The sequence below is a fragment of the Vicia villosa genome, unplaced genomic scaffold (assembly GCF_029867415.1).
Source record: "Vicia villosa cultivar HV-30 ecotype Madison, WI unplaced genomic scaffold, Vvil1.0 ctg.001471F_1_1, whole genome shotgun sequence".
In the NCBI taxonomy this organism is placed as follows: Eukaryota; Viridiplantae; Streptophyta; class Magnoliopsida; order Fabales; family Fabaceae; genus Vicia; species Vicia villosa.
In genome coordinates this window covers 404,323-419,534 of record NW_026705630.1, presented here as the reverse complement: position 1 = coordinate 419,534, position 15,212 = coordinate 404,323, and positions in this window count along the sequence as shown.

Here is a 15,212-nt window from a genome sequence, read left to right as displayed (position 1 = left end):
CAGTGAGTCAACCGTGGAACACATAGCCAGATATCTGACGGAAGCCGACGATTTAGCAGGCAACGAGGACCTTAGGATTAAATACTTCCCTAGTTCGCTAACAAAAAATGCTTTTACTTGGTTTACCACATTACCCCCAAATTCCATAGACGCATGGGCACACTTGGAGAGATTATTCCATGAACAATTCTATATGGGTCAAACCAAGATAAGCCTGAAAGAATTGGCTAGCATCAAGAGGAAGTTCACAGAGCCTATAGATGATTACTTAAACAGGTTCCGTTTGATGAAATCAAGATGTTTCACGGTCGTCCCAGAACATGAATTAGTCGAGATGGCTGCAGGTGGTTTAGATTATTCAATTAGAAAGAAACTGGATACCCAATACCTAAGGGATATGGCCCAATTGGCAGACAGGGTTCGACAAGTCAAACGACTAAAAGCAGAAAAGGCCAGAGCAAATAAAAGTTACAAGAAGGAGAGGGTAGCATATATTGAAGCTGAGGAAGTTAACGAAGAATCTTTCGAAGACTCATACAGCGTGGAAGAGGTCGAAATAGATCTAGCTGAATTAAAAGAAGCACCGCCTTATTCTTGCAAATTGCTCACCCCTTCTAATGGAAAAAATCCAGTAGAAAATGTTTTCTTTTCAGGGATCTAATTCAGAATGCTATCAAGGATGGACGTCTGAAATTCGCTGATAAAACCAAGAGTCATATGAAGGTTGACACATACCCTTTGAATGTTGCTGCCACTAATCTGTGTGAACCACTTGACGTCAACATGGTGGAAGTGTCTGAAGTAGATGTTGCTGAATCGGAGACAATTTTAACTGGAAAGCAGGCTACTGAAAGCCTAAATGACAATACAGTCTTCAACACTGATGTTGAAGAATCTTTCGATGCAGAGATGACTGAAGATCTGAAAGGAAAAACCAATGAGGCCACTGAAGACCTCAGGGAAAAACTTCAGCAGATACAAATTTCTGAAGCTCCTCCGGCAGTTGTTAACATGGTCAATGTTAGGCGGCCTTTGTCTGAAATAGAAGAACTAGAAAAATGGCTGATAAGGGAGAAGGGAAACATTGAAATCCCAGAAAGAGGGGAAAGCTTGAAAGATTATCTCTGGAATTGCCATGAGAAGAATGGTGGAAAAATGCTGATGTGCCCAAGGTGTTCAATCATGCTGAATCGAAGGGTTCAGGCTAATTTCGAAAGGGCCCTACGAGAAAGATTGGAACAACCCTGGAGAGGAGGAAACCTATTGCTAAAAGTGTACCCAAGGATGGAAGAAATCTTAGTGGGTTTCTTGGTCAAATGTCACAAAGAAAACACTGAGGTTGCATTGTGCCCCAGATGTGGAGCAGTCTATGACGAATTGCTGGCACGATCATTCGAGAGGGTATATTTCTATATGGGTCGAGAAACTCAAGGGCTTCGTCCCAACCTGTATGTATTCGATAACTGGACCCCATCGAAAAGGCCTGACAGTCCGCATCCTAGAGCTCCAAGGGTCATATTCAAAGTCCCTGCAGACATACCCAGGGATAGATGGATGTAAGCTGGTGCGAGAACCAACAAATGGCGAAGTTGGGACCAAGGGGGAAGAACTGCAATGGTATATAGGAAGCAATTCCAAACCTCAAATCGAGAGATGTACAGATTGGAGAATTACAAAGGCAAAAATCCTATGTCCAGATCCCAATGGAGAAGGCACCAGAGGATGAAGAAGGCCCAAAGGGAATACAAACCAAGGGAGATCGGAGAGTCTAGTAGTAACCAAGTCCCAACGCAAGGGGAAAGGACAAGTAAACCTCCAGTGGAACGCAAGTTGTTCGATTCTGAAAATGAGAAGGAAGAAGAAAAGATGCATTCCAGCCCGTGGAAAGAAGACGATAGAATGACAAATGATTTCGACTCAGATGGAGTCTCATCTATAAACCTCAATTGCAATGTTGTGTCAGTACTCCCTCATGAGTTTAACCAAGAAATAGAAGCTGAAGATTGTGAGGAAGCTGATATGGAAGAGATGGCCAGACACAAACCTGTGTGTTATTATGTGCTAAACAATGGGGCAGTTGAAGAGCAGAATGCTTTCTTCGAGAGGCCTGATGAAGGTATGAGAAATCATCTAAAACCACTCTACATAAGGGCTAAGATTGAAAATGTTGGCATTAACAAAGTCCTAGTGGATGGGGGGCAGCAGTGAACCTAATGCCCCAATACATGTTGAAGAGAATTTGTATGTTCGATACTGATATAAGGCCACATAACATGGTCTTGTCTAACTACGAAGGCAAAATAGGGCAAACTCTCGGTGTCATTCAAGTAAATTTAACTGTAGGTTCGGTCACAAGGCCAACGATGTTCATGGTAATACCAGCGAAGACAAATTATACTCTTTTGCTAGGAAGAGAGTGGATCCATGGAGTTGCTGCGGTGCCTTCGACAATGCATCAAAGATTAACCATTTGGAGGGAAGATGGTATAGTAGAGAACATTGAAGGGGATCAGAGTTACTACACGGCTGAAGTTAATCAAGTCAATAAAACCAGCTTCGACAGGAATTTGGCCAACATAGGGCCTTGCCATGCTGCAGAAGATATATACACCCCAAATAAGAATGCTTTATACTATTTGTCTTTACACCCAAATGGATTCCAATGGAATAGAGAAATAATAGACGGTCCAGAAGATACCGCACCAATAGAGCATTTTCCAACAATACGGCCAACAGGCTGGGATGACGATGTTGATGATGTCTGAATCATCCTTCTTCGAAAAGATTTAGGCTTACATAGCCGAGAACAAAAGAAAAACGGCTCTCGAAGCCGAATTATCAAACATGATTGTTGATGCAATTTCAAGAAAGGAAGAAACGACGGATTCTGGGACATATTCGATCCCTCAATTCCTTGAAGACACATTTCAAGCCGAAAAGATCTCGGGTGAAAAGTTAAGCCAAAGGCTGGATGGAATCTACGACGAAGAACCCTTGGGATTCGAGAAAGACCCAATGGGGGAAAATATCAAAATGTTAGCCCAAGATCCACTCGAAGAAGTAAATCTTGGAGACGGAGATCAGAAGAGGGTAACATATGTCAGTGCAAAATTAGAGCCAGCGTTGAAATCAAGAGTCATTAAGTTATTAAAAGAAAACAAAGATTGCTTTGCATGGGATTGCGATGAGATGCCTGGTTTAGGGCGAGATTTGGTCGAATTAAAGCTGCCCATAAAAGAAGGAAAAAAGCCCATCAAGCAGACTCCTAGGAGATTCGCACCAGAAATTCATTCGAAGATCAAAGCAGAGGTCGAGAGACTTCTACGATGCAAGTTCATCAGAACCACAAGGTATGTTGAATGGATTGCTAATATTGTGTCGGTTATTAAAAAGAACGGTTCATTAAGAGTATGCATAGATTTTCGTGATTTGAATGCGGCCACGCCTAAGGATGAATATCCCATGCCTGTGACAGAAATGCTAGTAGATTCAGCCGCAGGCTTCGAATATCTAAGTATGTTGGATGGATATTCTGGGTATAACCAGATCTTCATTGCAGAAGAAGATGTGTCCAAAACAGCTTTTCGTTGCCCAGGGGCAATAGGCACCTACGAATGGGTTGTAATGCCTTTTGGTCTAAAAAATGCTAGGGCAACTTATCAAAGAGCAATGAATTCTATATTCCATGATTTTATAGAAACTTTCATGCAAGTATACATAGATGACATTGTTGTAAAGTTTGTTTCAGATAACAATCATCTTGACCATCTGAGCCAATCATTCGAGAGAATGAGAAAACATGGCTTAAAGACGAATCCCCTTAAATGTGCTTTCTTTGTGCAGGCTGGAGATTTCCTGGGCTTCGTAGTCCATAAAAAGGGAATAGAAATTAATCAAAATTAAACAAAGGCTATTATGGAAACAAAGCCTCCATCCACGAAGAAAGAACTACAGTCATTACTAGGAAAGATAAACTTCTTGAGAAGGTTTATCTCAAACTTGAGTGGACGCGCGCAAGCCTTTTCCCCTTACTTCGACTCAAGCAAGGCAAGTTCGAATGGCGTGATGAACATCAAGAAGCTTTTGAAAAAATCAAGCAATACTTGATGCATCCACCAATATTGTCTCCCCCAGATGGGAAGAAGCACATGCGCCTGTATATTTCAGCTTCAGATAATACAATAGGCAGCATGTTAGCACAAGAAGATGACAATGGTGTCGAAAGAGCTATTTATTATTTAAGTAGCGTACTCAATGATGTAGAGACTAGGTATAGCGCAATAGAAAAACTCTGCCTTTGTTTATATTTCTCTTGTATCAAACTCAAGTATTATATAAAGCCAGTTTATGTTTCGTCTCATTGTGATGTTATTAAACATATGCTATCAAAACCAATATTGCATAGTCGAATTGGCAAATGGGCTTTAGCCCTTACTGAGTACTCTTTGATATTTCAACCTCTTAAAGCAATGAAAGGTCAGATCGTGTCAGATTTCATTGTTGACCATGCAGTGGTTGAGAACCCTCAACAATATGTAGACTTGAATCCTTGGAAGTTATACTTCGTTGGTTCGACTCATAAAGAAGGAACCGGCATTGGAATACTGATAATTTCTCCTGATGGAATTCCAACAAAGCTCAAGTACAAGATTGAAGGTCCCTTATGCTCCAACAACGAAGGTGAATACGAAGTACTAATCGCTGGACTTGAAGCTTTGTTAGAATTGGGGGCAACCAGAGTCGAAATTAAAGGAGACTCCGAACTAGTGATTAAGCAATTGACGAAGGAATACAAATGTATCAAAGAGAATTTGATCATGTATTTTGTCATAGCAAACAGGCTACTTAAAAAATTCGAGTACGTGGATCTAAGTCACGTTTCAAGATTGAATAATCAAGAAGCAAATGATTTGGCACAGTTAGCCTCAGGATATAGAGTATCAAAAGAAAAACTAGAAGAGCTGATCGAAGTAAGAGGCAAAGCAATGGCCACCAAGCTCTCCCCAAGTGATCTGGAGAATTCACAATTAGGTTTTGCTAACAAAGAAAAGTTTGAAGTTTTAAATATAGACTCTTTAGCAGACACAGATTGGAGGAGTCCAATTGTGAACTATTTAAAAGATCCTTCGACAGACACGGATAGAAAGGTAAAGTATCGAGCCTTATCATATTTCTTGATGGGAAATGAATTGTTTAAGAAGACTCCTAAAGGAGTTTTGCTAAAGTGTCTGGGTGAAGCTGAAGCATATTTGGCTCTCTCGAATGTACATAGTGGAGCATGTGGTGCACACCAAGCGGGGCACAAAATGAAATGGCTTTTGTTTAGGTACGGAATATATTGGCCCTCTATGTTAAAAGATTGCATAGAATTCGCTAAAGGATGTCAAGAGTGTCAAGAACATGCAGGTATTCAACATGCTCCTGCAAATGAATTAAGTTCAATAATAAAGCCATGGCCTTTCAGAGGTTGGGCACTAGATTTAATTAGGGAAATTCACCCCAAATCTTCTAAAGGTCAAAGATATATCTTAGTGGGAATAAACTACTTCAAAAAATGGGTCGAAGCGATACCGCTTGCAAATGTAGATCAAGAGGCTGTGATTGAGTTTATTCAAAGACACATTATATACAGATTCGGAATCCCAAAAAGTATAACCACAGATCAAGGATCAGTGTTTACTGGGCGGAAGATGCAAGATTTCGCCAAAGAAATGGGGTTCAAGTTGTTTACTTCTACACCTTACTACGCTCAGGCAAATGGACAAGTTGAAGGAGCAAATAAAATAATAATTTGTCTCATAAAGAAACACGTAGGGAAAAAACCCAAGAGTTGGCATAAAACTTTGGACCAAGCACTCTGGGCCTTTCGAACGTCGCCAAAAGAAGCTACAAACACTACACCTTTCCAATTGACGTTCGAACACGATGCAGTGCTTCCAGTTGAGATATACTTGCAATCAGTCCGAATCCAAAGACAGGCAGAAATTCCTCCAAACACATATTGGGAATTGATGATGAACAAATTGGTAGATTTAGACGAAGATAGACTTCGAGCGTTGGAGATGATAAAAAGACAAAAAGAAAGGGTGTCCAGAGCATACAATAAAAAGGTGAAAGGTAAAACATTTATTAATAATGACTTAGTTTGGAAAGTTATTTTACCTATAGATCGAAAGAATCATGCACTAGGTAAATGGTCCCCACACTGGGAAAGACCCTTTCGAATCTTAAAAGTATTCTCGAATAACGCTTACGAGATAGAAGAGTTGGCAGAAGATCGTAGGATCTTAAGAGTAAATGGGAAGTATCTGAAAAGATACAAACCAAGCATGCACGAAGTAAAAATTTCAAAAACGTAGATATTCAGAGTATACTACGTAGGCCAAAATGGTTGAGCAAACACCAAAATGGCTTCGTGTTCAAGCAAGATATTTGGCAAATAAAGTAAAAAGACAAAGCAATTCCAAAATATTTTTCATTAAGAATAGGAGAGTACATTCATTTTGGGGATTGTGTTTCCACCAACTACAGAAATAAAAGCATTCTAGAGGCTAACAAAAGGAGCATTCAAAATTAGAAACAATAAAACTAAGACCTATATCACCTCCATCAAAAGCCTCAGACAACACACCCTCTAGTTAATCCTTTGTTCTAAACCCTCCAAGGATAGCAGGGGCAAGCTTTTTGCTTCGAACATGTCTAGAGATCCCGACCTACACATTCTTCTCACTATCCCCTTTTTGAGAAACATGTAGGACAACAATCTTCCATAAGGAAGGCATGTCACTACACCTTGACGAGAGGTAGCCATAGAAATAGCTTCGATAAGCTGTTTGAAGATCAGTAGTGGAAAGTTGATTTTCTTTCCCCAGAGGGCACATAGTACGAACTCTAGATCCTCCATCATGATGCTGTCTAGATCATGGTTTCGTGGACGAAAGTTGCCCACTAAAAGCTGGTGCCAAATCCTAATGACTTTAGCACTAAAAGGATCATTGTCCATGAGGGCCCTCAATGTAACATAGGTAGTCATGTTGATGGTGTTGTCATCAAACGCTTCCCCAAGATTGTTACATCTCAGTAGGTCAGAAATGGTTGAAGGAGTGATGGTAATGTGAGCCCTTCGAACCTCAGACATGATGGTGGTTCTTCCTTCTGGATCTATGCGCAGGGATGCAAACATCCAGAAATCTGCTAGCATATTAGGATAAACAGACCCCTCAAGGATTTCGTGATAGAACTGGAGTTGTTGGTTGGCAAAGAGCGCGCTGATACTGATGTGGTTCTCATCAAACTCTTCCTCAGAAAGTTTAAATTCCTTTTTGATGCAGGATTTAATGGTAGCATAAGTCAAGGGTTGCGCCATTTGAGAAAGAGAATGCAAAAGATTTTATCAAACTCTGTATTTGAAAGAATGAAAGGAGAAGAGAGCAAACTTTGATAAGAGTTTGGGGAAAGTATGAAGAAAGGAGTAGAATGCTAACGCTTTATATAGAATACGTTGGCCATAAAACAACGGTTCATTTTTTAGTGTTGATTGGACTGCGTTTGGTATCCCCAAGAGAAGTTATGGCCTCCGCCGTTTCCCGCCTTGGAAGTTGAAGTGTAATCATGTTGAAAACTGATACACGCACGACTCAAATAGACGTTTTGAAAAAGGTGATGTCATCATTTAATGATGGTTACGGCTAAGGGAAGTGGAAACGTCAAGTCTAGGCGTGAGAGGCTGCGAAGAGTAATCATGTCATGTAGGGGCATTATTAAAGTCATTATGATAATAAAAATAATTTTGACAATTTTTAGGAATTGTTAAAATGCTACTCGTGACAACCTCAGAATTTGAAGTATGGAAGATTGAAAGTTAAAATTGCATATGCATTCCTGAGGAAGTTTGATTACAACAAAGAAAAGAACTAAGTACGAAATACAAAAAATAGTACAAGGTCCAGAGTGGCTAATTAAAATCCTTGGGAAGATTATCTTTCATCTTCGAATATTGAGTCTCCCATAAAGACATATGACGTTCGATTATTGCCTGTTGTCTTTTCAGTTCTTCGATCTCGGGCATTAGCTTCTGTGCCGTCTCAAAGTGTTGAATCCCTAACTGCGCCACTTCAGTCAATTCTTCCTGATGAGTTTGTTGGATTGCTGCCTGACGAGACTTGGCATTCTTTATCTTCTCTTCGAGGAGTTCAATTTCTTGTTTCCAAGATTTGATATTCGTTTCACAATCTTCATATTCCTTTTGGTTCTTCGAACGTTCAAGCTTAAGGGCGTCAGCCTTTTTTGTTGCATCATTTGCAGCTTTCCAAGAAGAACTATGAGAAGTCACCTTTGTTGTGAGTTGCTCGTCAATATTCCGTTTTCGAAGAAGATTATATTGGAGTTGATCAATCAGAGAACCCAGTAAAACAATCACTTCCAAGACTTCCTCTGAGACCAGCAGTAAATCTACTTTCTTCAAAAGATTGTTTAAGCTATAACATTTGGTGGAATCCCTGCTTAGAGCTTCGACGAGGTTGGTTTCGAAGAACTTTTCCCTTATTTGACGAAGGAGATTAGGAATATCATCCTTGTCGCTAGTATCCGCCAAGACATTAGAAGAAGTTCCAAGCCCAATGGGCGAAACATTATCAACACTCATCATGGTCTTGAGGAAGCTTACGGGATCAGTTTTCTTGAGTTGCTCCAGTTCTGAAGGAGTAAGCATTGCGGGGACCTGCTTCGAAGTGGTCACAGGAGTGACCATAGTGCCGAAGGTCGAAGTTTCATGAGAACCAGGTGTAGGCAGTTTGGAAGTTTCCTCTGTAGCATCTTGCTCAGATATAGTATCTTCGCTGCTAGTTGGTTGTCCGGCTGCATTATTACTATCCGAACATTGAGGATTTTCCTCCATATTTTCATCTTGATGAGTAGGTGGAGACTCATCATTTGAATGGCTTTCTTCGGCAGACACAGTTGGAATGATGGTTGCAAGGGGCTGAGCGTCTTCGAGAACTGGAGAAAGCACAGGAGATTTGTGTCGAGGAACACCTGTGTTGAACAGTTAGAATTGATAAAAAATGGAAAGTTGCAAGAAATCCGTCTGTCATTCGAAAAGGCAGACATTTACCTCGAAGATTGTCAAGATCAATGTTTAGACTTGAAGTTTTGAGATCAGAAGTAGCTGTGCCAGCATCATCCTACATTTACAAGGTAATATGTGAACTTAATCATTAGAATTAGAATTTGAAAAAAATGATTATGTTGTGAAATCCAAATACCTTGGTTAGAACATTATCTGGGCTTGAGTTGTGGCTCTCCACAATGGGGATAGTACTAGCAGCCTTTAAGGGTGATTCGTCAGAAGATACCTTGTCACTCGATGAAGTAAGTTTCGAAGTCCCAAATCCCTTTCCTTTGGCTGAAGGGGTGGCAGCTTTCTGTCTTTTCTTTATTGCTTGTCTAGTACGAGGAGGAGATTTATCTTCGTCATCTGAAGCAGTTGTTTGAGGAACTTTTCGCTTCGAAGATGCTGGAGGTTTCGAGCTCTGAAAATACATATTAAAACCAAGTGAGCAATATTCATAAAATTTCACAAGTTAAAATATAAGGTATGTATGTACCGTGGGTTTCTTGCCAGTGGTGACAGAATCACTCCCACTTGCCTTGGTGTTCCTCGAAGCTCCAGAACCCTTCTGTGCAGGGGCTTCCTTGATATTTCTCTTTCGAGTAACGGCTGTGAACAAAATGTAAATCAGTATTTCAGTAAAGAAAGGAAAGTTAGTCGAAGGATTGTCTAAACCCCAACCTTCAGGTATTGGAGTCAAGACGCGAACGTGCTCAAGACCTATATGAAGATGTCCTTTGAAAGTATCCAAGGTATCCTTAGTCGGGACCACTCGTTCAACGCGTTTTTTAGATTCTTCCTGAAGGATTTTTATGAGATTCCCACACACGAACCAGTCTGGAAAAGGAGGGCTTAAAGCCACACCAAAATCAGCACTAGGTAGTGGAGGGAATTTTGGGGGATTAAGTTCAAAAGCCACTTCATAACGTAGTTCAGGTCGAACGGACGTGGGCAATTTCAACTTATCCAGTTTAGCAGAAAACTTTTCACGTAAAATGACCGCAGCCTCACGAACGGTCCGACTAAGATCATCAGGCCTATAGATAGTTTCAAAGAATTTTTGAAATGCTTGGATTTCTTTAATACGAGTCGAAGTACCTTTATGGAAATTCGCCTGCACATCAGCAAAAGCTTCAGTTAGTTCCCGAGTAAGGCTTTCAGCATCGAAGATTTGCATAGAATAATAATCTGTCTACTATTGATGAAAATCTATGGTAGAGTAAAAAACAGGTTCGAAAGAGACGGGAGACAAAGTGGTGATGCCAACATATTTGGAGATTTTTGACTCATATTCGTCTTCTGCCAGATGCAAAATATGTAGACACATGTGATTCCTTTTGTCGTACAAGCATTTTGGTTTGAGTTGAACCAACCCAAATTGTCTCGAAACCAAATTTGGTTGATAACAAAGAAGACAGCAGTGACTTTTTGGAGATCGAAGTCGGTGATATAACAACTTTGGGGTGAGGAAAGCTTCCCAGATAGCCATGGATTCGGCTTGTTGGTCGGAAGAAGTTGCTGGAAATTCTCGAGTAAACCATTCGGGACCCATTTTCCATTGTACGAATGGAGCCATCAAGGGACTGAATTGATAACGTTTAGCGAACATCATTATGTATGCCAAGAAGGTTTCACGAAGTTTGCCAGTTTCTTCTTTTGGGGTTAGGTAAGCTAGTCTGGTTCCTTCCATGTTCGATTCTTTATAGCTGCACTTTCTTCATCTACAACACTTTTGTATGGGAGGTGAGCCTCAAAAGTGGCATTAAGCCATAGTTGCAACAACCAGAAAGGACCAGCAAAAAGAAGAGATCCTGTTTTGTAGTTCTTAACAAGGTCTGTTGCTTCACCGAGATTCTCGTAGAGAAATCCCAGAATTAACTGGCTTAAGTTTAACTTTTTCCCAGCATTCAGCTGGTTAGCCATGCAAAGATATCTCTTTGCTACTTGTATGGACCTAGAACAAAAGACGCATCTCGAAAGCCAGTGTGCTAAGAATGCAATATGTTCTTCATCCGAGACTTCTGCGTTCGTTTCGTCATGATATTGTTGAATGAAAGCAGTGTAAGTGACTGTTGCTTCATTAAAATTGATGGTGTCGGTATCCATGAAATTGAGGTCGAAGGTTTCTCCAGTTGGTCGAAGCCCTGTGATAGCAGCTACGTCGAAGAGGGTAGGGGTGACCATTCCGCATGGAAGGTGGAAAGTATTGTGAGAAGCATCCCAGAAATAAACTGACGCTACTAACATGGTTTGGTTATATTCTAAGCCTGTTTTGGATAACTGGATTAGGTCATAAATCCCTAGTTGTTTCCAGAAAGAAGCCTTTTGTTTTTCCACCTTCGTTAGCCAAGCGTAGTACAATTCAGGATCTTTTGCTAAAGGGATTGACCTAAAGACTTTCACAAAATTGGTTACATAGTTTAACCTAATCTTCTCTAAGACCAAAGAAGTCTCAGTTGAGGTTTCTTTTGTGTTATCAGGATCAGCTGAGATTGGATGACCTTCTTCATCTATCTTATTCTTGCTAACTAAAGGTCTAGTTTTATAATAAGCAGGGAAAAATTTACTCAAAGAGGGGTTGTTTCCTCCCGGTAAAGGACCCATGAAAGCATGAGTTTTTCCAGAAATTTCAAAAGGGATGATTACTTGAGAAGCATAGATGGCGCGCGTCTCTGCAGCATATGGGTCTGGAATGTGTTCTTGATTCCCTATTTGTGTAGGATTTTGAAGTTTCTGAATGGGTTGAAGAGCATTTGAAGAAGACGCCATGAGTAAATTTGATTTAAGAAATAGGTTAAACTAAGCCAAAGAGGATTTTTCTTGTCTATGTTGAAGGTAAGGAAAATAGGAGTGGAAGTTATGCGAGGGTAGAAGTTCAAGTATTTAAAGGTTTAACGGAAACCCTTTCAAATCTTTTGGGTAAAAGTCAAAAGACACGCGGCAGGCGTTGATTTAATCCAACGGCGGTCGAATAATTATTAGCCTTACTCCTAGTATATAGGAGTAATGATCATGAAGTAATGCCAGAACGTGGGAATGTAAGTTCTGAGAAGACATCTTTGAAAATGACAAGACGTTTTGAAAGTGGAATCATAAATGATTATAACGTTAGTCCGTTGTCTTGGAACTCTAAGAAGTGAGTAAAATGAAATCTCATCATGACAAGAAACGCCTATTTCTCTTGTTTTCGAAACAGGCATTTATTGGGGGCAATTTGTTGGCTGAAGATTTCGTTTAGAAAGGATATTCTTTGAAGAGTTAGAATTTGAAGGAAGATGGTTACTGATGACCATTTCTGAGATTAAAAATGGCTATTGATGGCCATGTTTCGAGAATGATTGTTTGAGTTGGAACGAAGATAGTTAGAATTGGAGCTAATTCGAAGAGGGCTATCTTTGAGACTTAAACGTTTTACGAAATACGTAAGGTACTGAGGCTGAACGTGTTTTCGTGGCATTCTCGGTTCTGATCACGTTGCCACGCATCGAAAGAAGATTCAGGCGGGAGGATTTGAATTTCGAAGTAGTCTGTGTAACCGCACAAGGACAGATGGCATCCCAGGGATTCTTGTGAGCAACGTGGCATCAGATTAGTGTAGGACCATTAGGGTCGAAATTAGTATAAGTAAGGGTCTTAATGTTAGGATTCCGTGTGTTCATTTTGTACAAATCACTCAAGTATCAAGTGTTTAGAGAACGAGTTCGCTGAGAAATGTACGTATGACACCAACACCATTTTAAATACATTTGTATCTTTGTTTATTCAAGTATCTTTTAAATTCCTTTTATTTTTCTTTGTTTGACTTTCATTTCGAAGCACTTTACATTTCTGCATTTTACATTCTTGCACATTATATTTCTGCACTTTACATTCCTGCAATTTACATGCTTTTGTTTACGTTTCTTTTGTCGAAAGACATATTAACATATGTAACAAGTGTTGTTTTTTAAGTGAATATTCATTCGATCACATCACAAACAAGTTTTCTTGAAGTCAGAACAAACAAACATGAATCAAATCATATCGAAAGGCAATTGTTTGACTATGTCCTAGGATCAATCTAGTCGATCCTGCGAGTAACCAAAGTATATTTTATAGTTTGGAGGACTAGCGGTTGTTTACCGGAAATCACCGTAAACAGTAACACCCCAAAAATCTAGATTAATTATTTAAATTATTTATTTAATTGATTTGGTGTAAATATACGAGTCATAAGTGATTTTTGCGATTTATCGATGAGATTATGTGATGTTTTAAATAATATGATGTGTTGGGATGAATTATTGTGGGTTAGAGTGGATTATTTAAATAATAATAGAATAATTAGAATTATGAGTAGAATTATTTTAATTTAGTAAATAAGGCAAATATGAGTGTTAAAGATGACAAAGTGAGTGCAAAAAGAGAAAAGAAGGAAGAGAGGTTTATTCGGTACGATCAAAGTTTAGAGAAGAGGCAGAGAGAGGAGAAAGAAATCTATGGCACGAAGAACTCTGATGGATTCGTAGAGAGAACGCAACGAGAATCAAAGATAGCTACAACCTAAGGTAAGGGGGTGATTCTTATCATTGTGATTGATATGGGGTTTGATTATATGTATAATTTGTTGGGGTTTTTGATGAATTTGATGTTTATGATGAAATTATGATGATTGATGTTTGGAATGTGTTGTTGGTATGTATAATGATGTTAGTATTTAACAATATGATAAGTAGTAACATGAACTAGGATCAATTTCCATATTTCTATTATTTTGAAAGTTTAGGTTTTGATGATGATTCTTGGGATTGTGATGAATAATTGTATTGGGATGTTTTGATGGAAAATACATGTTAGAAATAGTTGCTATGCCTTAAATCGTAGGAAAATGATGATTAGAATGTGTCTTGGGGTCAAGAAATTATAGGGGACTGATGTTGATCGCGCAGGAATTTTCTGCAGAATTGTAGAGCGCGCTTAGGACAGATGGCGTTAGACGGTGTAGCGCCTGTGAGTGGGCTTAGCATCAAAATCTCTGTTTGGCGAAGTTTGGGAGGGCGCTTAGCACCGTGAGGCCCACTTAGCGCAGCCTAGGATGTGAAATTTTATATTTTCTTTTACGTTTCATGAGATTATGCATGCTTTTACTTTATCATAATTTATACTTAATTTTAAAAGAATTAAAGATGCATGAAATGATGATTTTGAAGGCTTATTGGAATTAAACATGAAACTTTGTTATTTGCTTATGTGTATGTTTGACCATGACACATGCTTGTGAAGAAGATTATAAAAGAGTATATGTTTGTTGTAATGAGGTGTTGTATGTGATGGTTTGTAACATCATAAATATGAGGTATGTGTGTTGTGATATTAATTGAGATGATTGTAATGTGGATATAATGAGATGATGGTTATATGATATGATGAGTAAATGAATGATGATGCATTTTGACTAGCCATAATCGTTATTATTATGATGTTGTGCATCATACATTCATAGCATATGTTAGGACATTGGTCCAGTGATGTTTGCAGGATGATTGGTCCCATGTTAGGACGCTAGTCCAGTGACGGCCTCAATCCCATAGTGTGGATTGGGTGCGATAATGTGAAGTAATCTAGTTCTAAGCGTGAATTGATCCTATTGGTGGAGATTCTTGGAGATAGAGATGACTGAGTTATCAGTGAAGTTTTGGTACCACATGCATGAGTCAATGATGTTGCATTGCATCCTTTGTGGCATTGCATCCTTTGTGGCATTGCATGATATTGAGTTAAGTGATGTTTGATGATGTATGATTACATGAAGTTTTGTGTGATGATTGTTGATAATTGATGTGTTCATGAGGTGAATGAAATAATGAATTGATATCATGAGTAAGTATGTGAAGTATGATTGAAGAGTGAAATCTTTGATAATTGTTGTGCAACTACTATGATTATTTCTTATATCTTTTATAATGATTTGTAATTACTCACCTTTTCAGCTTAGAAATGTTGCCTCGAAGCATGGGTAACTTGCAGGTGATCAAGAATAGTGCGTTGAAGCTTAGAGGATAGCTTCATAGTGCTTAGAAATCCTGTAAGATTCTTTCTTTGCTGGTGTTTAGTGGAGTTAAAT